Source organism: Coregonus clupeaformis, unplaced genomic scaffold (genome assembly GCF_020615455.1).
Source record: "Coregonus clupeaformis isolate EN_2021a unplaced genomic scaffold, ASM2061545v1 scaf2797, whole genome shotgun sequence".
Taxonomy (NCBI): domain Eukaryota; kingdom Metazoa; phylum Chordata; class Actinopteri; order Salmoniformes; family Salmonidae; genus Coregonus; species Coregonus clupeaformis.
In genome coordinates, this window is record NW_025536251.1 from 1 (window position 1) to 24,811 (window position 24,811).

The 24,811-nt window shown below is 45.3% G+C and overlaps 1 pseudogene; it reads left to right on the forward strand.

Annotated features, from left to right (window-relative positions):
• Positions 1–1,391: 1,391 nt before the first annotated feature.
• Positions 1,392–24,041, forward strand: LOC121565390 (annotated as a pseudogene).
• Positions 24,042–24,811: the final 770 nt, after the last annotated feature.

Below are 24,811 nucleotides of genomic sequence, written 5' to 3' on the forward strand. Positions count from 1 at the left end.
TTTTCTGTGGTTACTTTTTTTGTGGGATGAATCTTACCTGTTTATTGTAATATGCTTCCTCCCAGCAGGCCTGCAGAGTCTGAAAATAAAGGCTGCTTCTACAGAATTCCTTTGAAGATAATTAAAACAATTATGCTTTATTAGGTACATTATGCACAGGCATTTACAGTATGCCAAAAGGAATATCTCCTAAGATTACCTTAGTGGGACCATAAGTGAACTCAGGAATGCTCCCAACCCTATCCATGGTCAGAGGGGGACGAAATGCAGCGCTATAAATATACGGGATGCTCTAGAGATAACAGGAATGACTTAAAGTCGCGAATGATCAATGCCTGTGGAGTCGTCCAATATGCTGCGCTGAGAATTGAGTTGTAGGCGATATTTGGATATGTTTGGCGCAATTTACATGTTTACATTCTATTGCCATGGAGAAATTGAGTTTCTAGAACCTGTTTTCTTCTATGTCTTTATTTCGTGAAATATTAAGATCTTTATTTTGTCATAATGTGTATATGAGGACGTTGGAGCCCGTTCCGATTCATGACGCGGTTATCCAGGTGCATGTTGCATAGACCTACTAATCCAACCTTGGCTTACAAGTTAAATTAAATTAGTATATATGCCTATACAAATCTATTGACCACATCCATTTAAATCAATGATTGTCAATTGAAAATGTGGTAGTTGTGTTATCCTGTTGTGCGTGTCAGGGCTCCTCTTAAGCACGTTATTCCAATATTTCCTAGAATTGACGCAGGTTACACTTTTGCAAAACTACTAGGTTAAAAATAAGAGCATGAATGACAATAAAGGTATGACTTGAATTATATGTGTAGTAGTGTGATGTTGTTCCCCTAGATTATGCACCAAATTGCACACAAGGACAGTTCAAGTAGGCCAGGTCAAGAGGGGATGTTAATAAGTTAATAATAATAATAATTCAATGTGGTTTCTTTATTTAATTACAGCTGCATAGCTAATGTTATTTTTTGGTGTACAAACATTTTTATGTATCTATATTGCAAATAGACCTAATTGTAAAAGTTGTGTATATTTTGGTTTGGTCCATCGCGGGTTATCTGTATTTATGTACCCTCTTATTGTTCTCTTTTGCCTGACCTTCAACTAGCAAGGTATGTTGTCCTTGGCGCCGTAATTTGTCGATATAAAACTGTGGTAAAGTTACACAAAGTGCTGTTACGCAACTACAGGTTTTGTTACAATGTGGACAATATAAAGATGTATGTTAACAACTTTCACCGAGCTCGCTAATTAGGGTACCTATTGTAACTCGGGAGTATTTGGGTCAGTGTTTGAGTGAGTTTCTATGTGCTCACGCAGGTGCCCGAGAGCTGTGGCTGCACCAAGGGCTAAGCTATTGTGTGTTGTCTCTTCGTGTACAGGTATGTCATTTATTTTGTCAGAATTATGTTGTATATCATTTTACTTGTATTGTATAGTGTGTTGTTAGGCACTGAATGTGTGCATGCAGCACCTGTTCATTTTTGCCTGACCTTCAACTAGCAAGGTGCCCGAGAGCTGTGGCTGCACCAAGAGCTAACATATTGTGTGTTGTCTCTTCGTGTGCAGGTCGAATAAAAATTATCCAACCATCAGAATTCCAGTTGTGGCAGTGTCCTAGTGAGCCGACTGGTCAGCTCAAGCCGACCGCCGGAGCTGTGCATGTGGATGAGGTGCACGACCTGCGCATGTGAATTTGTTGATGGCTTACTGTAAGTGAATATATACTGTAAACAGTGAAAGTGAATGTAGCATATTCATTAGATACAGGTATTCGTGCTTATTTGTATGTTTTGGATGAATTTGTTTATTGCATAAATTTTTTTGGTATTTGAATGCACTAAATTACATTGTATTTTAGTGCTCTGTTGAGCCATGGAAGATTCTCAAATCCATAAGACGTGTTATGCTGTGGATTTTAGTGTGGGTAGAGGGAGGGGTGTCCTTCCATTTACACCAATTGTACATTCAGCTCCTGGGAGTAGAGCGTTTGCTTGTCCTGAGTTTGCAAGCACTGGGAGGGGTAGGCTGTTTGTTCCACCTGACCAGGGTATCCCACCTCTGTCTTTTGATGTACCATCATCCACAGTACTCGGTGATAATGGGACGCCTCCGAGTCAGCTTAGTGACCTTATTAAGCAGATTGGTTCAGAGATAGGAGAATCTATCAGAGCGAGTTTACTGCAGCCTGGGGTTTCAAGTCTTTCTCCTGCCCGTCCCCCTCACCAACCCCAGCAGTTTCCCCTGCCTGAGCAGTGTGGGTCAACCTTTATTGATGCGTCCAAGCTGAATCTGGTTGTGAAGTCAGATGTTAGTGCTCCACCTCTTTTTAGGGGTGATGGCTCAGATAAGTACTCTGTCCTGGAGTGGGAGGAGTTAATGGAAGTCTACCTAGAGAAGAGGGGTTACACTGGGTCTGGGAATGTTGGGGAGGTGATGTCTAGGCTCATGGGGAGAGCACGGGATGTGACCAAAGTCTGGAAGCGTAACAACCTTGTTGTCACAGATGTTAAGGCGGTGTTCAGTGTTTTCAAGCAACACTTTGGGGATACTGTCTGCTCAGGTATGCCATTAGCTGATTTCTATTCAATCAAACCATATGCTAATGAGGGTCCAATAGATTTCTGGATTAGGCTTAACAAAGCTGCAGAGGCAGCCGAACAGTACCTTGTGAGTGAGGGCAGGACCTTACCCAATCAGTGCTCAGAGTTGGCAGTCATGTTTGTACGCAACTGTCCTGATAAAGAGTTGGCCCAAGTGTTCAAGAGCAAACCCATTCGTGACTGGACAGCCAGTGAGGTACAGGATCGGTTGGATGAACTGTTAAGGGAACGTAAAGCATGTAGAACACAACTTTCACAGCAGGTTGCTGCTGTTTTTGACTGCCCTCAGGAGGGAGTGGGTCCTGTGAAAAGACCTAATGTGTCATCTTTTTCTCAATGTGGCCGTGAACCAGACCAGGCATCATCTGTATCTGAGGGTGGGACATTAAAGAAAGTTTTGACTTTGTTAGAGAAGGCTCTGGTCAGCAATACTCAGCAATACTCAGTCTGTGAGTGGCACAGTGGTCTAAGGCACTACATCGCAGTGCTAGCTGTGCCACTAGAGATCCTGGTTTGAATCCAGGCTCTGTCGTAGCCGGCCGCGACCGGGAGACCCATGGGGCGGCACACAATTGGACCAGCGTCGCCTAGGGTAGTGGAGGGAATGGCCGGCTCAGTTCGTAGAGCATGGTGTTTGCAACGCCAGGGTTGTGGGTTCGATTCCCACAGGGGTATGAAAAAAAAAAAACTAACGTATGCACTAACTGTAAGTCGCTCTGGATAAGAGCGTCTGCTAAATGACTTAAACATGTTAAATGTAGAGGGCCCCGTAAACAGTTCCACAAACTTCAGCATGAGTGCGCTGACTGTGGAAGCACTAATCACTGGACCAAAGCTCAGTGTCAGATGCACCAGCTGTGCGTCAAGTGCTTTTCTCCGGGCCACATGAGCTTTGACTGTAGTGAGGCTGGGCAGCGACAGAACCCTGGATGTGGACAGACTGGCAGGTCTCAGGAAAACTAGAAAGCCTCCGTTCTGAGGAGGGCAATGTGGGGCATTCTTATTTTTCCTCCACTGATGATGATATCCAATCTGTTTATTCTTACTTTTGTGAGTCAGTACCCAAGAACAACACAGTCATTTTTCAGAACACAATGAGAATTACTCAGAATGACAGTTTGTTTTACACCACTGTGCTAGTACAGGATAAAGTTGAGCTGAAGGGGATGTTAGATAGTGGGTCCATGGCTACTACTCTGCGCGCAGATATTGTACCTCGGTTGAGGGAGGCAGGAGTGGTAGAGGGGAACTTTCTAGCTCCTTCAGACATCATCCTGGTGGGTTGTGGTGGGAACAAACTAGCCCAGTGGGCATGTGTGACTTAAAAATTCAACTTTATGGCTTCTGTTATGTAGTCCCAGTGCTTATTGTTGATGGGCAGGTTGATGAACTCATTGTGGGAACTAATGTGTTGAAGTCTCTGATTAGACAGTGAGTTTCTATGTGCTCACGCAGGTGCCCGAGAGCTGTGGCTGCACCAAGGGCTAAGCTATTGTGTGTTGTCTCTTCGTGTACAGGTATGTCATTTATTTTGTCAGAATTATGTTGTATATCATTTTACTTGTATTGTATAGTGTGTTGTTAGGCACTGAATGTGTCCCCTGTCGGTCTGTCCCCCTGTCGGTCTGTCACCTGTTTTTCTGTCTGTGTCCCAGGAGCCAGAGTAAATGCCAAAGACAACAAGTGGCTCACTCCTCTGCACCGGGCCTTGGCTTCCTGCAGTGAGGTACGTGTAGTGATACTGTCAGCCCTCACACACACTCCTGTGCATATGTGTTTGACTGTTAAGTGTGTTGTGATTTTTAAATGCACTTTAAACAAAGTTGAACATGATTTGAACTGTGTTCCTGTAGGAGGCTGTCCAGGTGTTATTGAAACACTCTGCTGATGTGAACGCCAGGGACAAGAACTGGCAAACGCCGCTCCACATCGCTGCGGCCAATAAGGCAGTCCGCTGTGCCGAGGCCCTGGTCCCTCTCCTCAGCAACGTGAACGTGTCAGACCGGGCCGGGCGCACGGCGCTGCACCATGCAGCCTTCAGTGGACACCAGGAGGTTAGCAATTAGCATGGACATGATTACACACTGTAGTCTACACTTTATACCTGTCCTATCCCCATGTTGAGCTTACTGTGCATCCGATTACTTACAATGGTTGTATGTAGGGCTGTGACGGTAATTGGATAACCGTGACATTGACGGTTTTGGATGAAGAACACCATGAAAATAAAATTACCGTCAAAACCAAAAAGAAGTATGATTTTCTCTCCATAAAATGTTTTATCACCTTTATTTTAATGTAGATATACTTTATCCATAGCGGGAGTGTTAACTATTGATTATATGGTATTGTTTTGCTGACTTAGTTGGAGGAGATATAGACAGTTTAATAGATGGACTATCTTTTGATGCACCGCAATCACCAAATCTGCTCTATGCGCGAATAGGAGAGAATCTTTGAAGGTCAATTCAGGTTAATTGAAGAGGGGGGGGTGAGGTGAAAAGTGGGGACCGGGGGTAACTATAGTACCTCTAGATCTATAGCCTACAGGCTGGGGGTGGGTGGGTAGCCTCTGACCTCTGACCTTCACCTCTGACCTTTTTCATTGTTACAGTAGATCAGAGGAGTGAGGTGAAAAAGATGGCTCTCATAGCAAAAAAAAACCCCATAACAACCTGTTTGGGCACATTTCAGTTTCACACCTAACGACGATGGAGAACCAGATGACTTGGCCAGCCTGTTTGCAGAATATGCGCAAAACCCATAGGCTACCTACTAAGAATTCCAGCACCACAAACGGGACACCGATAAGTGGCGAGCACTGCCAGACACTGGAACTCGTTATTTAGTCATAGGAATGGTGCCTTTACGAACGGTGGAGAAACCCGCCTTCAAATAAATGCTCTGGAAATTTGACAGACTATACGAGTTACCGGGGAGAAAGTATTTGTCTCAAACAGCGGTCCCTACCTTGTTCAACAAGGTGAAGGGGGGAGGTTCAGGCAGAGCTAAAGGACGTAGATTTGTTTATTTTTGCACTGAATATGGACATGTGGTCAAGTGTAAATATGACTCCTTACATGAACCTAACAGTGCACTATCTGACGAAAGACTGGACACTGAAATCCAACTGTTTGGAAACAACCTACATTCCGGAATTCCTTGACTGGGCCCTTGACGAAAATCTAATGTCCTGTATCGCCACAGACAACAGGGCCAACATTGTGGCTGAAGTGAGGCAACTGAACTGGCCTTGGCTAAATTGCTTTGGCCACAATCTCCATCTCGCTGTCACCATCAATGTGAAGCCAGAGCACAGGCCGTGTTCTAGGCCTATGTAGAACTCTGGTGGGCACTTTTTAGCAGAGCTGGCGATTTAAAAGAGGGACCTAGTAAGGCCCAGACCGAGCTGAACCTCCCAATTCACAACCTCATTCTTGTGAGAAATGAAGTTTTAATAACTAAGCTGTAATAACCATTTATAGGCTATTCAATGTTAAAAGAATAAGCTATGCAAAATTATTGTTCATGAATAATTGTAATTCAGATGCCCGAGCAAATAAACAAACAAAATAGGCTAGTTTCCTTGAATCACTTAATGTTGCATTACCATAGGCCCATTGTTTTATTTAGCCAATCATACTCTAATTAAACCACTGATTATAATGAGTTAATAATGAGAATATAGAACATATTCTGGGAATCCTACATGTTACGTGTGTATACTATACCAGAAAGCATGATCATTAGCTTCTTCTGGATTGTTTTAAATCGCGTAGCCTGTCGGAAGGCAGCGGAGTGCGGCGAATAGGCTTCCAAATAGATGACTGTTGAGTTGTGAATGTCAGTGAAAGAGAGGCTCAACCAGGCATATCGCAATTTTTCAAAATACAATGGAGGGAAAACAGTTTGGAAAGCAATTGGCTTATTGCTTCAAAGAGAAGAAGATGAAAATACTAATGTCTTTTTAATGATCAAAATCCTCAACTTAATTGAGGGAACAGTATTATTGGCATCGGCTATATCCCCGGTGAGTGTGCATATTCACTGTCTTTATCACTGGGTCAGTGCCACTTGAAAGTCGTGTTGAAAAAGATTCTGCTAATCTCTCTAGTCATATAAAGTGTAGTAGAATTGCGTGATTTTAAAATAATAAAAGGCCACATTTTTCCAGTGAAAAGAAACCTACTCCACCACCCGCTGCATTGAACAGCCTGTGATTGAGTTATATTATTAGCCTAAATTATGACTATCCAATTTACTAATCACATTAGGAATAGTCAGCTATTTTACATAAGTTCCGAGCTGGTCATGGGTGCACTTCAGCCACGCTCAAGGTCCTAAACGATATTATAACCGCAATTGATAATAGACAGTACTGTGCAGCCGTCTTCATCGACCTGGCCAAGGCTTTCGACTCTGTCAACCACCGCATTCTTATTGGCAGACTAAATAGCCTTGGTTTCTCAAATGACTGCCTCGCCTGGTTCACCAACTACTTCTCAGATAGAGTTCAGTGTGTCAAATCGGAGGGCCTGTTGTCTGGACCTATGGCAGTCTCTATGGGGGTGCCACAGGGTTCAATTCTTGGGCCGACACTTTTCTCCGTGTATATCAATGATGTCGCTCTTGCTGCTGGTGACTCTCAGATCCACCTCTACGCAGACGACACCATTTTGTATACATCTGGCCCTTCATTGGACACTGTGTTAACAAACCTCCAAACGAGCTTCAATGCCATACAACACTCCTTCAGTAGCCTCCAACTGCTCTTAAACACTAGTAAAACTAAATGTATGCTTTTCAATCGAACGCTGCTGGCACCCGCCCACCCGACTAGAATCACCACTCTCGACGGGTATGACCTAGAGTATGTGGACAACTACAAATACCTAGGTGTCTGGTTAGACTGTAAACTCTCCTTCCAGACTCACATAAAGAATCTCCAATCCAAAGTTAAATCTAGAATCGGCTTCCTATTTCGCAAACAAAGCCTCCTTCACTCATGCTGCCAAACATGCCCTCGTAAAACTGACTATCCTACCGATCCTTGACTTCGGCGATGTCATTTACAAAATAGCCTCCAACACTCTACTCAGCAAACTGGATGTAGTCTATCACAGTGCCATCCGTTTTGTCTCCAAAGCCCCATACACTACCCACCACTGTGACCTGTACGCTCTTGTTGGCTGGTCCTCACTACATGTTCGTCGTCAAACCCACTGGCTCCAGGCCATCTATAAATCACTGCTAGGCAAATCCCCGCCTTATCTTAGCTCATTGGTCACCATAGCAGCACCCACCCGTAGTCTGCGCTCCAGCAGGTATATCTCACTGGTCATTCCCAAAGCCAACACCTCCTTTGGCCGCCATTCCTTCCAGTTCTCTGCTGCCAATGACTGGAACGAATTGCAAAAATCTCTGAAGCTGGAGACTCTTATCTCCCTCAATAACTTTAAGCATCAGTTGTCAGAGCACCTTACCGATCACTGCACCTGTACACAGCCCATCTGAAATTAGCCCACCCAACTACCTCATCCCTATATTGTTATTTATTTTGCTCTTTTGCACCCCGGTATCTCTATTTGCACATAATCTCTTGCACATCTAGCATTCCAGTGTTAATACTATTGTAATTATTCTGCACTATAGCCTATTTATTGCCTTACCTCCATAACTTGCTACATTTGCACACACTGTATATATATTTTCTGTTGTATTTTTGACTTTATGTTTTTTTACCCCAAATGTAACTCTGTGTTGTTTTTATCGCACTGCTTTGCTTTATCTTGGCCAGGTCGCAGTTGTAAATGAGAACTTGTTCTCAACTGGCTTACCTGGTTAAATAAAGGTGAACAATTTTTTTTTTATAAGTTTGCAAATGTGATGATGCATGGAATGCTTGATATTTTTCATGGAGAAAATTAGCTTCCCCAAACTTGAGAGCAAGACTGGCCTAAACGCGCTAATGTTTTCCTTTGCTAATGTCCGTCCCGCCCCCCTGTCAGCTGTCAGTTTTGTCGATGACCACGTACATAAGACACGCCAATCACCGACACCTGAAGTTCCATGACCATCACAGCCCTAGTTGTATGCTTGAGTTTGTTCAGAGGAGGCTTTGAATAAAATCCGATCTGAGTGTGAAATGCCTTACTGAGGGTAAATGGAAGCTCCTCTTGTGCCCGGCTCAGCCTTATACAGTTTAAGGTACTTTACCGTATCCATTTCAGTAAGGCCAGATTGTCCAAATTCTACCCAAATATTGATGGTACATGTGACAGGTGTAAAAGCTCCTTGGCGGACTTGACCCACATGTTCTGGTCCTGTCCCCGTCTGGCAGATTATTTGTCCACTATTTAAAACCCTTTCTGAAGCATTTGATATAAAGTTGCAGCCTAGTGCAGAAATTGCTATTTTTGGAGTACCAAACAACAATCCTTCTCTGACCAATAGACAGCTAGATGCCATTGCCTTTGCCTCCATGTTAGCCCGCAGAAGGATTTTATTGGATTGGAAATCTATCAATCCTCCCTTAGCCTCTCTTTGGCTCAAAGATCTGAAGCTGTTCCTAAAATGAGAAAAAATGAAGTTACCATTCGAGGGTCAACCAACTCATTTTATTCCTCCTGGGACCCGATGATATCCTATTTTGAACAGCTCCAAACACTTCCTCCAGATTAGTACTCTTGGCCCCACCTTGAGATTACTGCTATATAGGCCTATAAAATCACTTAATCACCTGAAATTGTTAGGCTATTACATTTTTGCTTGAAGTAACGTTGTTGTATACTTTTGTTTTGTTTTCTGACATGTAACTCAATTACTTTCCCTTTCTTTTTAAATGTGTTTGGAGGCATTCTGGGGGAGGGGGAGGTCAAAGGGGGACTAAAAGGGGAGAAATGTACCATGTCTTTACATGTTATCTTTCATTCATTGTGAATACAAAATATATAATTTTAAAGGGAAGGCTTTGAAGCCAGATTTAGCGGATTTTGCTGTTTAGTTTTCCTCAACCTGTGTTTTGTTTCTCTCTCCTCTCCCTGTTAGATGGTGAGGCTGCTTCTCTCCAGAGGAGCCAACATTAATGCCTTTGACAAGAAGGATCGCCGAGCAATCCACTGGGCTGCTTACATGGGTGATGAGTTTACCACATCATTTACATTCTGACTAATGTCCTTTATACCAATGAATGAATGAATGAATGGACTGTGTGTTAGTCTCACAGCTCAGCTGTATGAGCCACGTCTAGTGTGTTATTATGTCAGAATCATGTACTAAGTAGGTTGATTAGATGTTTTCAGTTGTACTAACATGATGTAGGTGTTGCTTATGGTGCTGTGTACCACTGTAAACTAATCTATCTCTCCCTCTCTCTGCCTATCTCTCTGTGTTTGTATCTCTGTTTCTCTCTTAACCCCCTTACTATCTCCCTCCCCTCTCTCTCTCTCTCTCTCTCTCTCTCTCTCTCTCTCTCTCTCTCTCTCTCTCTCTCTCTCTCTCTCTATTTATCCCTCCCCTTCTCTCTCTACCATAGGGCACATTGAGGTGGTGAAACTGCTGGCCTCTCATGGATCAGAGGTGTCCTGTAAAAACAAGAAGGCCTACACCCCTCTCCACTCTGCAGCCTCCAGTGGAATGATCAGTGTGGTCAAGTACCTCCTGGACCTTGGTGTGGATGTGAGTCAACACGCATTCAAATGTGTAGGGGGTTTTCATAATAGTAATGAAGAGAGAGAGGTTAGAGCCAGTGATTTGGACCAGGGGGTTTTCATAACCAAGTAATGAAGAGAGAGAGGTTGGACCAGGGGGTTTTCAGAACCAAGTAATGAAGAGAGAGAGGTTGGACCAGGGGGTTTTCATAACCAAGTAATGAAGAGAGAGAGGTTGGACCAGGGGGTTTTCATAACCAAGTAATGAAGAGAGAGAGGTTGGACCAGGGGGTTTTCATAACCAAGTAATGAAGAGAGAGAGGTTGGACCAGGGGGTTTTCAGAACCAAGTAATGAAGAGAGAGAGGTTGGACCAGGGGGTTTTCATAACCAAGTAATGAAGAGAGAGAGGTTGGACCAGGGGGTTTTCATAACCAAGTAATGAAGAGAGAGAGGTTGGACCAGGGGGTTTTCATAACCAAGTAATGAAGAGAGAGAGGTTGGACCAGGGGGTTTTCATAACCAAGTAATGAAGAGAGAGAGGTTGGACCAGGGGTTTTCATAACCAAGTAATGAAGAGAGAGAGGTTGGACCAGGGGGTTTTCAGAACCAAGTAATGAAGAGAGAGAGGTTGGACCAGGGGGTTTTCATAACCAAGTAATGAAGAGAGAGAGGTTGGACCAGGGGGTTTTCAGAACCAAGTAATGAAGAGAGAGAGGTTGGACCAGGGGTTTTTCAGAACCAAGTAATGAAGAGAGAGAGGTTGGACCAGGGGTTTTCATAACCAAGTAATGAAGAGAGAGAGGTTGGACCAGGGGGTTTTCATAACCAAGTAATGAAGAGAGAGAGGTTGGACCAGGGGGTTTTCAGAACCAAGTAATGAAGAGAGAGAGGTTGGACCAGGGGGTTTTCATAACCAAGTAATGAAGAGAGAGAGGTTGGACCAGGGGGTTTTCAGAACCAAGTAATGAAGAGAGAGAGGTTGGACCAGGGGGTTTTCATAACCAAGTAATGAAGAGAGAGAGGTTGGACCAGGGGGTTTTCATAACCAAGTAATGAAGAGAGAGAGGTTGGACCAGGGGGTTTTCATAACCAAGTAATGAAGAGAGAGAGGTTGGACCAGGGGGTTTTCATAACCAAGTAATGAAGAGAGAGAGGTTGGACCAGGGGGTTTTCATAACCAAGTAATGAAGAGAGAGAGGTTGGACCAGGGGGTTTTCATAACCAAGTAATGAAGAGAGAGAGGTTGGACCAGGGGGTTTTCATAACCAAGTAATGAAGAGAGAGAGGTTGGACCAGGGGGTTTTCATAACCAAGTAATGAAGAGAGAGAGGTTGGACCAGGGGGTTTTCAGAACCAAGTAATGAAGAGAGAGAGGTTGGACCAGGGGGTTTTCATAACCAAGTAATGAAGAGAGAGAGGTTGGACCAGGGGGTTTTCATAACCAAGTAATGAAGAGAGAGAGGTTGGACCAGGGGGTTTTCATAACCAAGTAATGAAGAGAGAGAGGTTGGACCAGGGGGTTTTCATAACCAAGTAATGAAGAGAGAGAGGTTGGACCAGGGGGTTTTCAGAACCAAGTAATGAAGAGAGAGAGGTTGGACCAGGGGGTTTTCAGAACCAAGTAATGAAGAGAGAGAGGTTGGACCAGGGGGTTTCAGAACCAAGTAATGAAGAGAGAGAGGTTGGACCAGGGGGTTTTCATAACCAAGTAATGAAGAGAGAGAGGTTGGACCAGGGGGTTTTCATAACCAAGTAATGAAGAGAGAGAGGTTGGACCAGGGGGTTTTCATAACCAAGTAATGAAGAGAGAGAGGTTGGACCAGGGGGTTTTCATAACCAAGTAATGAAGAGAGAGAGGTTGGACCAGGGGGTTTTCATAACCAAGTAATGAAGAGAGAGAGGTTGGACCAGGGGGTTTTCATAACCAAGTGATGAAGAGAGAGAGGTTGGACCAGGGGGTTTTCATAACCAAGTAATGAAGAGAGAGAGGTTGGACCAGGGGGTTTTCAGAACCAAGTAATGAAGAGAGAGAGGTTGGACCAGGGGGTTTTCAGAACCAAGTAATGAAGAGAGAGAGGTTGGACCAGGGGGTTTTCAGAACCAAGTAATGAAGAGAGAGAGGTTGGACCAGGGGGTTTTCATAACCAAGTAATGAAGAGAGAGAGGTTGGACCAGGGGGTTTTCATAACCAAGTAATGAAGAGAGAGAGGTTGGACCAGGGGGTTTTCATAACCAAGTAATGAAGAGAGAGAGGTTGGACCAGGGGGTTTTCATAACCAAGTAATGAAGAGAGAGAGGTTGGACCAGGGGGTTTTCATAACCAAGTAATGAAGAGAGAGAGGTTGGACCAGGGGGTTTTCATAACCAAGTAATGAAGAGAGAGAGGTTGGACCAGGGGGTTTTCATAACCAAGTAATGAAGAGAGAGAGGTTGGACCAGGGGGTTTTCATAACCAAGTAATGAAGAGAGAGAGGTTGGACCAGGGGGTTTTCATAACCAAGTAATGAAGAGAGAGAGGTTGGACCAGGGGGGTTTCAGAACCAAGTAATGAAGAGAGAGAGGTTGGACCAGGGGGGTTTCAGAACCAAGTAATGAAGAGAGAGAGGTTGGACCAGGGGGTTTTCAGAACCAAGTAATGAAGAGAGAGAGGTTGGACCAGGGGGTTTTCATAACCAAGTAATGAAGAGAGAGAGGTTGGACCAGGGGGTTTTCATAACCAAGTAATGAAGAGAGAGAGGTTGGACCAGGGGGTTTTCATAACCAAGTAATGAAGAGAGAGAGGTTGGACCAGGGGGTTTTCAGAACCAAGTAATGAAGAGAGAGAGGTTGGACCAGGGGGTTTTCAGAACCAAGTAATGAAGAGAGAGAGGTTGGACCAGGGGGTTTTCATAACCAAGTAATGAAGAGAGAGAGGTTGGACCAGGGGGTTTTCATAACCAAGTAATGAAGAGAGAGAGGTTGGACCAGGGGGTTTTCATAACCAAGTAATGAAGAGAGAGAGGTTGGACCAGGGGGTTTTCATAACCAAGTAATGAAGAGAGAGAGGTTGGACCAGGGGGTTTTCATAACCAAGTAATGAAGAGAGAGAGGTTGGACCAGGGGGTTTTTCAGAACCAAGTAATGAAGAGAGAGAGGTTGGACCAGGGGGTTTTCATAACCAAGTAATGAAGAGAGAGAGGTTGGACCAGGGGGTTTTCAGAACCAAGTAATGAAGAGAGAGAGGTTGGACCAGGGGTTTTCATAACCAAGTAATGAAGAGAGAGAGGTTGGACCAGGGGGTTTTCATAACCAAGTAATGAAGAGAGAGAGGTTGGACCAGGGGTTTTCATAACCAAGTAATGAAGAGAGAGAGGTTGGACCAGGGGGTTTTCATAACCAAGTAATGAAGAGAGAGAGGTTGGACCAGGGGGGTTTCAGAACCAAGTAATGAAGAGAGAGAGGTTGGACCAGGGGGGTTTTCATAACCAAGTAATGAAGAGAGAGAGGTTGGACCAGGGGGTTTTCAGAACCAAGTAATGAAGAGAGAGAGGTTGGACCAGGGGGTTTTCATAACCAAGTAATGAAGAGAGAGAGGTTGGACCAGGGGGTTTTCATAACCAAGTAATGAAGAGAGAGAGGTTGGACCAGGGGGTTTTCATAACCAAGTAATGAAGAGAGAGAGGTTGGACCAGGGGGTTTTCATAACCAAGTAATGAAGAGAGAGAGGTTGGACCAGGGGGTTTTCATAACCAAGTAATGAAGAGAGAGAGGTTGGACCAGGGGGTTTTCATAACCAAGTGATGAAGAGAGAGAGGTTGGACCAGGGGGTTTTCATAACCAAGTAATGAAGAGAGAGAGGTTGGACCAGGGGGTTTTCAGAACCAAGTAATGAAGAGAGAGAGGTTGGACCAGGGGGGTTTCAGAACCAAGTAATGAAGAGAGAGAGGTTGGACCAGGGGGTTTTCAGAACCAAGTAATGAAGAGAGAGAGGTTGGACCAGGGGGTTTTCATAACCAAGTAATGAAGAGAGAGAGGTTGGACCAGGGGGTTTTCATAACCAAGTAATGAAGAGAGAGAGGTTGGACCAGGGGGTTTTCATAACCAAGTAATGAAGAGAGAGAGGTTGGACCAGGGGGTTTTCAGAACCAAGTAATGAAGAGAGAGAGGTTGGACCAGGGGGTTTTCATAACCAAGTAATGAAGAGAGAGAGGTTGGACCAGGGGGTTTTCATAACCAAGTAATGAAGAGAGAGAGGTTGGACCAGGGGGTTTTCATAACCAAGTAATGAAGAGAGAGAGGTTGGACCAGGGGGTTTTCATAACCAAGTAATGAAGAGAGAGAGGTTGGACCAGGGGGTTTTCATAACCAAGTAATGAAGAGAGAGAGGTTGGACCAGGGGGTTTTCAGAACCAAGTAATGAAGAGAGAGAGGTTGGACCAGGGGGTTTCAGAACCAAGTAATGAAGAGAGAGAGGTTGGACCAGGGGGTTTTCATAACCAAGTAATGAAGAGAGAGAGGTTGGACCAGGGGGTTTCAGAACCAAGTAATGAAGAGAGAGAGGTTGGACCAGGGGGTTTTCAGAACCAAGTAATGAAGAGAGAGAGGTTGGACCAGGGGGTTTTCATAACCAAGTAATGAAGAGAGAGAGGTTGGACCAGGGGGTTTTCATAACCAAGTAATGAAGAGAGAGAGGTTGGACCAGGGGGTTTTCATAACCAAGTAATGAAGAGAGAGAGGTTGGACCAGGGGGTTTTCAGAACCAAGTAATGAAGAGAGAGAGGTTGGACCAGGGGGTTTTCATAACCAAGTAATGAAGAGAGAGAGGTTGGACCAGGGGGTTTTCATAACCAAGTAATGAAGAGAGAGAGGTTGGACCAGGGGGTTTTCAGAACCAAGTAATGAAGAGAGAGAGGTTGGACCAGGGGGTTTTCAGAACCAAGTGACCTGATCAGGAATGTATTGTTTTGTTCCCCCCCCTCTCTCTCTCTCCACTCTTTTCCCTCCCTTGCTCCCTCCAGATAAATTAGCCCAATGGGTACGGTAACACCCCCTCCACGTGGCATGCTACAACGGGCAGGATGTGGTGGTGAATGAGCTGATCGAGTGTGGCGCCAACGTGAACCAGGTGTACGAGAAGGGTTTCGCCCCACTCCACTTCACGGCCGCCTCGCGCCATGGGGCGCTCTGCCTGGAGCTGCTGGTGGGCAACGGGGCCCTCGTCAACATCAAGGTGAGGAGACCGGATGACCAACACTGTGTCTGAACTAAATAACACCCTATTCCCTATGTAGTGCACTACTTTTGACCAGGGGCCCATAGAGCAAGGAGCCGTGATGACACTGCCTGTGTCCCAAATGGCACCCTGTTCCCTTTATAAGTACACTACTTTGGTTCAAAAAGTAGTGTACTTATAAATAGGGTGCCATTTGGGACGCACACACTGGCGCAGCACATGGCTTAGTATTTGGCCCTGGTCTACATTCAAATACCAATGGAATAGGCCTAACAATGCAAACTAAATGCCATCAAGCGCTCCTCCAATACGTGTTTGATTTTGCCTGTGGTCAGCAGCACAGACTGCCGTGTGAACCATCTTTGTCTTTCTATCTGCAGAGTAAAGATGGAAAGACCCCCCTCCACATGACGGCCATCCACGGACGCTTCTCCAGATCTCAAGCCATCATCCAGAATGGTGAGTCGCTGTGAATGCTCTCAACTGAATATATATGAACCAGTAGGCTCTTCAGCATTGTCTTTTGTCTTCAAACCATGATTCACTGGCACAGAGCAATGTTACTTGCAATGTGGTTGAACATGAAGCTTCATGAGGCCTCTAGGGTCAAGTGGTTGACGTGTGTGTGTGTCTGTGTGTGTGTATGTGTGTGTATGTGTGTGTGTGTGTGTGTGTGTCTGTGTGTGTCTGTGTGTGTGTGTGTGTGTGTGTGTGTTCTGTAGGTGCTGAGATCGACTGTGAAGAAAAGAATGGAAACACACCTCTGCACATCTCTGCTCGCTACGGCCATGAGTTACTCATCAATACACTCATCACGAACGGAGCTGACACAGCCAAGTGAGAACACACACAGTTTCCAGCAAAAATGCAACATGCATCTGCAATTCTGTCATTGACCGAATTCCCGCTTGGAGACTATGCTCAACACATTGTGGTGTGTGGGGGGTTGATAGACAGGGCATTGCAGCATGCTGATGTGTTGATCTGCTGTGGGGTTTAATGAGGACTGTGATGTGGTGCTGTTTCCAATCTTAGCTGAATCAACTGTAAGTCGCTCTGGATAAGAGTGTCTGCTTAAAGTCTAAAATGTAAAAATGTGTTGCAGGCGAGGCGTCCATGGGATGTTCCGCCTCCACCTGTCTGCTCTCAGTGGGTTCTCTGACTGCTGTCGGAAGCTCCTCTCATCAGGCTTTGATATAGACACCCCTGACGACTTTGGAAGGACCTGTTTACATGCTGCAGCAGCTGTTGGGTGAGTGGACTGGTCCAGGCTTTACACCAAGGAATATTTAGTTCATGAACTGGAAAGCCACCAGAAAGAACAAACACATATTCACACTCTTACATTTCACATTGTTTAGCAGTATAAAAAAATCGTATAGATCATTAGTGCGGTATAATTTCTGTATAATGTGGTTCCATGCCATGGTGGTATTGACTTGCGCTCTGGTCTAAATTGTCTTTATATCTTCTTGAAAGAGAAGAGAAACCTGCAAACTGTTCTTGCTAGTATAACTTTTTATTATTGCTTTTATTAGCATTATAAAAACAGTGATACTAGCAAGAGCAGTGTACGGGTTTCTCTTTTCTTTAAGGTTCTCATTGTTACCATCCACCTGATAGCTCAGATGTGAAAGGGCCTTTCTGAACTTGATATCTTGTTACCATCCACCTGATAGCTCAGATGTACGAGAGCCTTTCTGAACTTGATATCTTGTTACCATCCACCTGATAGCTCAGATGTACGAGAGCCTTTCTGAACTTGATATCTTGTTACCATTCACCTGATAGCTCAGATGTACGAGGGCCTTTCTGAACTTGATATCTTGTTACCAGGAACCTGGACTGTCTGAATCTGCTGCTCAACACAGGGGCAGACTTCAACAGAAAGGACAGCTTCGGAAGGTCTGTCTGTGGCATCAAATAACTTTCATATGTGATCTTTATGATAATGGGGAATATAGTATAGGGGCATATAGGAATTATTAGGGGAAATATTGGGCGGCAGGTAGCCTAGCGGTTAAGAGCGTTGGGTCAGTAACCGAAAGGTTGCTGGTTCAAATCCCCTAGGTGAAAAATGTGTCTATGTGCACTGCAGCAAGGCACTTAACGCTAATTGCTCCTGTAAGTCGCACTGGATAAGAGTGTCTGCTAAATGACGTAAATGTAAAATGTAAATGTTTTACAGCTCCAATAAGCTGTTTCTGTTGTTGATGTTGAATGGTTTCTGTGCGTTCTTCTAGGAGTCCTCTGCATTATGCGGCAGCCAATTGTAACTACCAGTGTCTGTTTGCCTTGGTGGGGTCTGGGGCCAGTGTGAACGATCTGGATAAAAGGGGTTGCACCCCGCTCCACTACGCTGCTGCCTCCGACACAGACGGAAAGTACGTCTCACACCTCTCTTACTGTTGTGTGTGTTGTGGTGCCATGACCTTTCACATTTCACTGTAGTCTGGAGAGTATGTTGTGGTGCCATGACCTTTCACATTTCACTGTAGTCTGGAGAGTATGTTGTGGTGCCATGACCTTTCACATTTCACTGTAGTCTGGAGAGTATGTTGTGGTGCCATGACCTTTCACATTTCACTGTAGTCTAGAGTATGTTGTTGGCCGTGTTTGAATACATACTAGTGTTAAATCTGCAGTGTGAAAGCTTGGCCACGTCTCCTTTGGGAAAGTGTCTCTGCTTGCTTATCTGTCTGTCTTGATGTTGGTATAATGATTAGTGAACTCTTGACCTCTGACCTCTAGGTGTCTGGAATATTTGCTGCGAAACGACGCTAACCCAGGGATCAGGGACAATCAGGGCTACAACGCAGTCCATTACGCGTCTGCGTACGGACACCGCCTCTGTCTGGAGCTGGTGAGTCAGAACCACAGGGGACTAGACGCCCTGCATTCACAGACCATTTTGTCTGCGTCCCAAATGGATGTAGGGCCCATAGGGCTCTGGTCAAAAGTAATGCACTATATAGGGAATAGGGTGCCATTTGGGACAGACGTTGATATTCAGTAGGTTTTAAGGTGTGGTTGCATGTTTGTCGTGGCCGCATCGTCACTCTTGATGTTCTTTTTCCAGATTGCAAGTGAAACACCTTTAGATGTGGTAAGTACCAGTTGGTTACTTTTCCTCACACTAGCTTGTTTAAGATACGAATGCAACACCCCAGTATGTCTGCAGGGGCTGGTCACTGAGATTTACAACATGAAACATGCTACTAGACTAACCTTCAAAGTAAATATGTTACAAGTCTAAACTGGCCCGTCCTTGTCTTTCCCCAGCTAATGGAAACCTCAGGGACAGACATCCTGAACGACTCTGATGTCAGAGCTCCCATCAGCCCCCTACACTTAGCTGTGAGTAAAGCCTACCTGCTCCTGTAGGGGTCTCGCCACATGACAAATGGCACCCTATTCCCTATTTAGTGCACTACTTTTGACCAGAACCTTATGGGCCCAGATCAAAAGTACTGCACTACATGGGAAATAGGGTGCTATCTGGGATGCAGGCATGGTGTTGTTTTTCCACGAAAAGTTGATTGTCCAGACACTCACACACCATGTTCCTATCTGTTCCTGATTAGTGTAAAATACATGCATATTTTGACACGGTGATGATGAGGATGATTTCCTTATTTTGCCATTTGAGTTAATCAACCTCCAACAGAGGAGTAGTAGTGTGTTTGTTTCTAAATCTCACGCTTGGCAGGGACCTTCGATGTTGATGCTGGGCGGGAGAAAAAATGGGCACCCGATTTGAGAGACACTGGTCTACTTTAGAGGTCTAGGACTGTTTCTGTTCAGGCATACCACTGGTCTACTATAGGACATTGAATATATTAAGAGTGTATATCTGTTCAGGCGCACCACTGGTCTACTATAGGACATTGATTATATTAGGAGTGTATATCTGTTCAGGCATACCACTGGTCTACTATAGGACATTGATTATATTAGGAGTGTATATCTGTTCTGGCATACCACTGGTCTACTATAGGACATTGATTATATTAGGAGTGTATATCTGTTCAGGCATACCACTGGACTTTGCTTCAGACTGTGTGTTTGTTTCCATTCAGGCGTACCACGGCCACCACCATGCTATGGAGGTCCTGGTTCAGTCTCTGCTGGATCTAGACGTGAGGAACAGCCAGGGGCGCACCCCTCTGGACCTGAATGCCTTTAAAGGCCATGTGGAGTGTGTTGACGTCCTCATCAACCAGGGAGCCTCCATCCTGGTTAAAGACTTCACCCTGAAGAGGACCCCCATCCACGCTGCAGGTACGCATAGGATATCACGTAAGACCTAGAGATTCTGTAATTCAAAAGTTTTCCTTACCAAGATGGACATTTGTTTGGTCATGTTGCTAGGACGCCAATGTCCACTCTAGGGATATTATATAGCATAGTGTGAAAATGCCCACTACACACTGATCTAAGGTCATTTTTTGTCATTATTGCTGAGGATCTGGGGAGGGTAAGCTGATCCTAGATCAGTGCACAGGGGGACTTCTATCCAGAGCCAGGTACACAGCTAGCAGGTGACAGGCTTCGAGGGCCTCAGCCCCAAAATGTTTTATTATCTGCTGTGTTAACATCATGAGGATGTCATCTACCAATACCACTGTTCTAGAAATCTGTCTGTTCATGTGAAGGTAATAGTCGTCCAGCAATCAGCTCATATCCTCTCTGTTTAGCCTCCTCTAGCTACCAACGGTCAATCATCTCACATTCTTATATCCTCTCTGTTTATCCTCCTCTAGCTACCAATGGTCAATCATCTCACATTCTTATATCCTCTCTGTTTATCCTCCTCTAGCTACCAACGGTCATTCGGAGTGTTTGCGTTTGCTGATTGGAAATGCTGACCTCCAGAGTGCAGTGGACGTTCAAGACGGGAATGGACAGTAAGTCAATTGGGTTTTGGATACAATTCCTGAAATAAAGAGATTTTGACACTAGTTCTACGTCCCAAATGGCACCCTATGCCCTACTTGGTGCACTACTTTAAACCAGAACCCTATGGGCTCGGGTCAAAAGTAGTGTACCATATAGGGAATAGGTTGCCATTTGGGACTCAGCCTGGTTATTACCAGTTTGTAATATGACCTTGTTGTCTTGTGTATCAGAACCCCTCTGATGCTGTCGGTGCTGAGCGGACACACAGACTGTGTGTACTCACTGCTCAACAAGGGAGCCAGCGTAGAAGCCAAAGACAAGTGGGGCAGAACAGCGCTACACAGAGGGGTGAGGAGGAGAGCTGGCTGTATACGCTCACACACAGAAAGAGACGGGGAGGCTCAAATATACATATTATCTTCAGAAAAGTAGTTGTCCATGGGTAGTGGTGTATTCATCCCTGTAGGGGGACCTGTCTCCAGACATCATTTGTAATAATTGATGATTCATTATTATATCATTGATTATTAGTTATTCAAATCCATTCTTGTCTCCCCGCCCTTCCTCCCAGGCGTTGACGGGTCATGAGGAGTGTGTGGAGGCCCTGCTGCAGCACAGCGCCAGCTTCCTGGTTCGGGACTGTAAGGGGCGGACCCCTGTCCACCTGGTGGCGGCATCCGGACACATCGGGGTGCTGGGGGGGCTCCTACACGCCGCCCAGTCAGTGGAGACCCTCCCCGTCATCACAGACAACCAGGGCTACACGCCACTACACTGGGCCTGCTACAACGGTACGTACTGGACTAACGGAACACTAGATCTTTTCTGATTTTCTCTCTTCAGCACCGTAAACATGTCCCTGAATTAGGCAGGCCATACAACTAGGGGTGTAACGATTCGATTTGTATCACGATTCGTGGTTGTCGATACGATTCAAGGACGATATTGGTTCATTTAGAACGATACGATCCGAAACGATTCAGTGACTTGAAATCGATTCAGTAACCTTTTAGCCAAAAATTCAACCAGTGTGACTGAAATAAATACCTGGATACTGGACAGTGCAGGTGAAGTTTCCTAGATTCCTGTTTCTTGTAAGGACCGCAATGGTGGCTTGATAATTTCTCGCTCGTCGGCTTCTCCTCTGTCGTCCGCCATGCTATGTTTTGTTGTCTTTGCGCCTTTGCGCTGCTGCTGGCGTGGGGCGATGACGTCACGGATAGGCAGACTGAATCGAGTAATGTTTAAAGCCTTTATCATTAAAAGTGCTAAGAAAAAACATCCATATAAAGTCTGACGTGCTTAAATCCAATGGGTTATTTCCTAGTATCGATACAATCGATTTATTACATTTTAAAACGATGTTAGAGTGATATATGTTGTCCAAAAGGCCAACTCGCCGAGCACAGATCGATGTAGTTGGATCATAGGAATATAAATCGATACATCGATGTAGTAGATGGATCGTTACACCCCTACATACAACGGTACGTACTGACTAACTGGACTGTAGCTCTGTTCTCTCCTCCATGAAGTGTACACTCATTCACTCCCTCTTGTGGCTTGAAAAGCATTCGATTGGTGTGGACGGAGCCATGTGGGGGAATGAACAAGACTACAACAGAATTAGGGGTTATGACTCTCAGTGGAGGACCTTACACTGAAACAGGACTTTGTCAGGGATTGACATAGCATATGTTGTAGCTAAAACATATTTTGTGACTTCACCATTGTCAGATGTGTAGCTTTCTCTGAGAGTATTGTTGTGGTCTGCAGCGACGTCATCTTTTTCCGGTATGAATCAATCTTCCACTAGGCCATGACACGTGTGTAGAGGTGCTGCTGGAACAGGAGGTTTTCCACAAGACCGAGGGCAACTCGTTCAGCCCCCTCCACTGAGCTGTGATCAATGACAACGAGGGGGCTGCAGAGATGCTGATTGACACTCTGGGGCCGGCCATTGTCAACGCCACTGACACCAAGAACGGGTAACTACAGCACATGACAAAGTCCTTTTCTTCTGGAGAATAATGTTGTCTTGGGAATAAAATGACCTCTGGGGTTGGATGAGGGATTGTAGATTACTTTTAATACATCTATTAGTGATTTTATATTTCTATGGTATAAACAGGGTTAATTGAACAAACTTGTTTATAACAGTCCTACATGATATCGGTGAAATAAGTTTCCTCTCTCTCCAGGACCCCCCTGCATGCGGCGGCTTTCACGGACCACGTGGAGTGTCTTCAGCTGCTGCTAGGCCACAACGCCCAGGTCAACTCCCCCGATGCCTCCGGGAAGACCTCCCTCATGATGGCTGCTGAGAACGGACAAACCAACGCTGTCGGTACGCAGCCCCCTCTCCTCCGCTTTGCCTCGCCCAGCCGGCTTAAGTTCAACATGTCTGTTTTACATTTTAATAAGTCGCTTAATTTCCTAATTGAGTTTCTTTATGTTTCTCTGTCTGTGTCAGAGCTGTTGGTGAGCAGTGCCAAAGCAGAGCTCACCCTGCAGGATGCAGTCAAGAACACTGCTCTTCATCTGGCCTGCAGTAAGGTGAGCATCCCCACATGAAGATGACGTTCATCTGAACAGTTGGCTCTCTCTGGTTGAAATTTTGGTCTGACATGTTTGACTCTGGTTTTTAAAGGGGCATGAAACCAGTGCCTTGTTGATATTGGAGAAGATTACAGACAGGAACCTCATCAACTCGACTAACGCAGCCTTACAGACGTACGTATGGTTCAGCTGTATTAATTGGGCCAGAAGAATTAGAAGAAGTGCACTATATAGGGAATAGTCTGGCATTTGGGAGGTATCCTCATTTGCTGCTGGCTAATCTGACGGTACTTTCTCCTCAGGCCGTTACACGTTGCAGCCAGAAATGGTCTGACTGTGGTGGTTCAGGAGCTACTAGTGAAGGGTGCTAGCGTGCTCGCAGTCGATGAGAATGGTAAGATCCATAACGCTAACACCGTTTTCTTCTGTACTTCTCTTCTCAATGTGTCCACAAATGTTTCTCTCTAGTCCACTGCTTGGTTATTGTCTTAACTTTGTATCTCCTAGCCTGGTGTTATTTCATGTTTTTCACCAAAAGTGTTATAGTAAACGGTGATGCTCCTGAAGTGACCCTCTGCTGTTCTGTTTGAACCCCTCAGGTTACACGCCTGCCTTGGCCTGCGCCCCCAACAAAGACGTGGCGGACTGCCTGGCGCTGATCCTGGCCACCATGATGCCCGTGTCCCCCTGCAACCCGGCGCCCAGCCTGTCCTTCAGTGCCATTAACCACTACACCACCAGCCCCTCCAAGAGTGTGACCTTCGACAGCCTGCCCGTGCTGCGCAGCGAGCACAGCTCCTACTGCAGCTTCAACAACATCGGCCACCGCGACCACGATGGAGGCTTCTACAAGGATGAGGAACTCAACGACTCAGACTCAAAGACATACTGAGGGGGGTGGTGGTCGCTGCCCAGGAGGGGAGCCAAGGGCAGGCGGATGGACAGTGAAGTGGGGCAGAGGCCACAAACAAATCCACACATACACACCGTGTCTTAAATCACCACAGCCAGCTTTGGGAGGGCACGAGCCGAGACAGTCCGCACAGGAGCCTTAAGAGTCCCGCAGTTGGAGAGAGAGAAATGGAGGGAGGGAGAGGGGGGAGGCACAACAGGCTGGCTGGCCACACTCATCCTCTCGTACCACCAGGTGTCCTTCCAGCAGATACTGGACTTGGACCTGGAACTGCTGCTGCTATACCCCACCTTTACCTTTACCCACAAAGGTCCTAAACGGTAGAAACTGTCCAGCCAACAGACAGACGGACACCTTATGGCGGCAATAACCTGTAGTCCAAGGGGATAGTAGCACTTCACTGAGTGAAAAACAGACATGGACCAAAAGATGTGGAAGAAGCCTTTTCAAAACCTGTTTTGACAGTAGAAATGGGATTGAGCGTTTTGGGCTGAGAAAAAACATAAGGAGTGATGTTTCATTTAAGTTTTATGAGAGTGATGGTCATGTTTATCCGCACACTAAGACAGTCAGAACGCACCTAGCCTCTTGTCTGTAATCCATGTGGGAGGAGGGGAAATCATTTATTTTTTATGAACAAACATTTTAATAAAATCATTCATGTCTTAAGCTCCTGACCCTCTGTGGGAACCAAAGAATCGTAGTATTTGCTCTCATGAGTAATTTCAAAGAATTTCCATCCCCAATGGCACCCTATTCCCTTTATAGTACACTACTTTTGACCAGGGCCATAGGGTTCTGGTCAAAAGTAGTGTACTCTATAAAGAATAGGGTGCCATTTAGATTTTGCATTTGTATGTGAGCGACAGGACTTTTTACATTTGCGTTATTAAACCTACCTGTCCTTTGCCCTCTAGAAAATATTTTAGAAAGTAAATTATTAATTCATG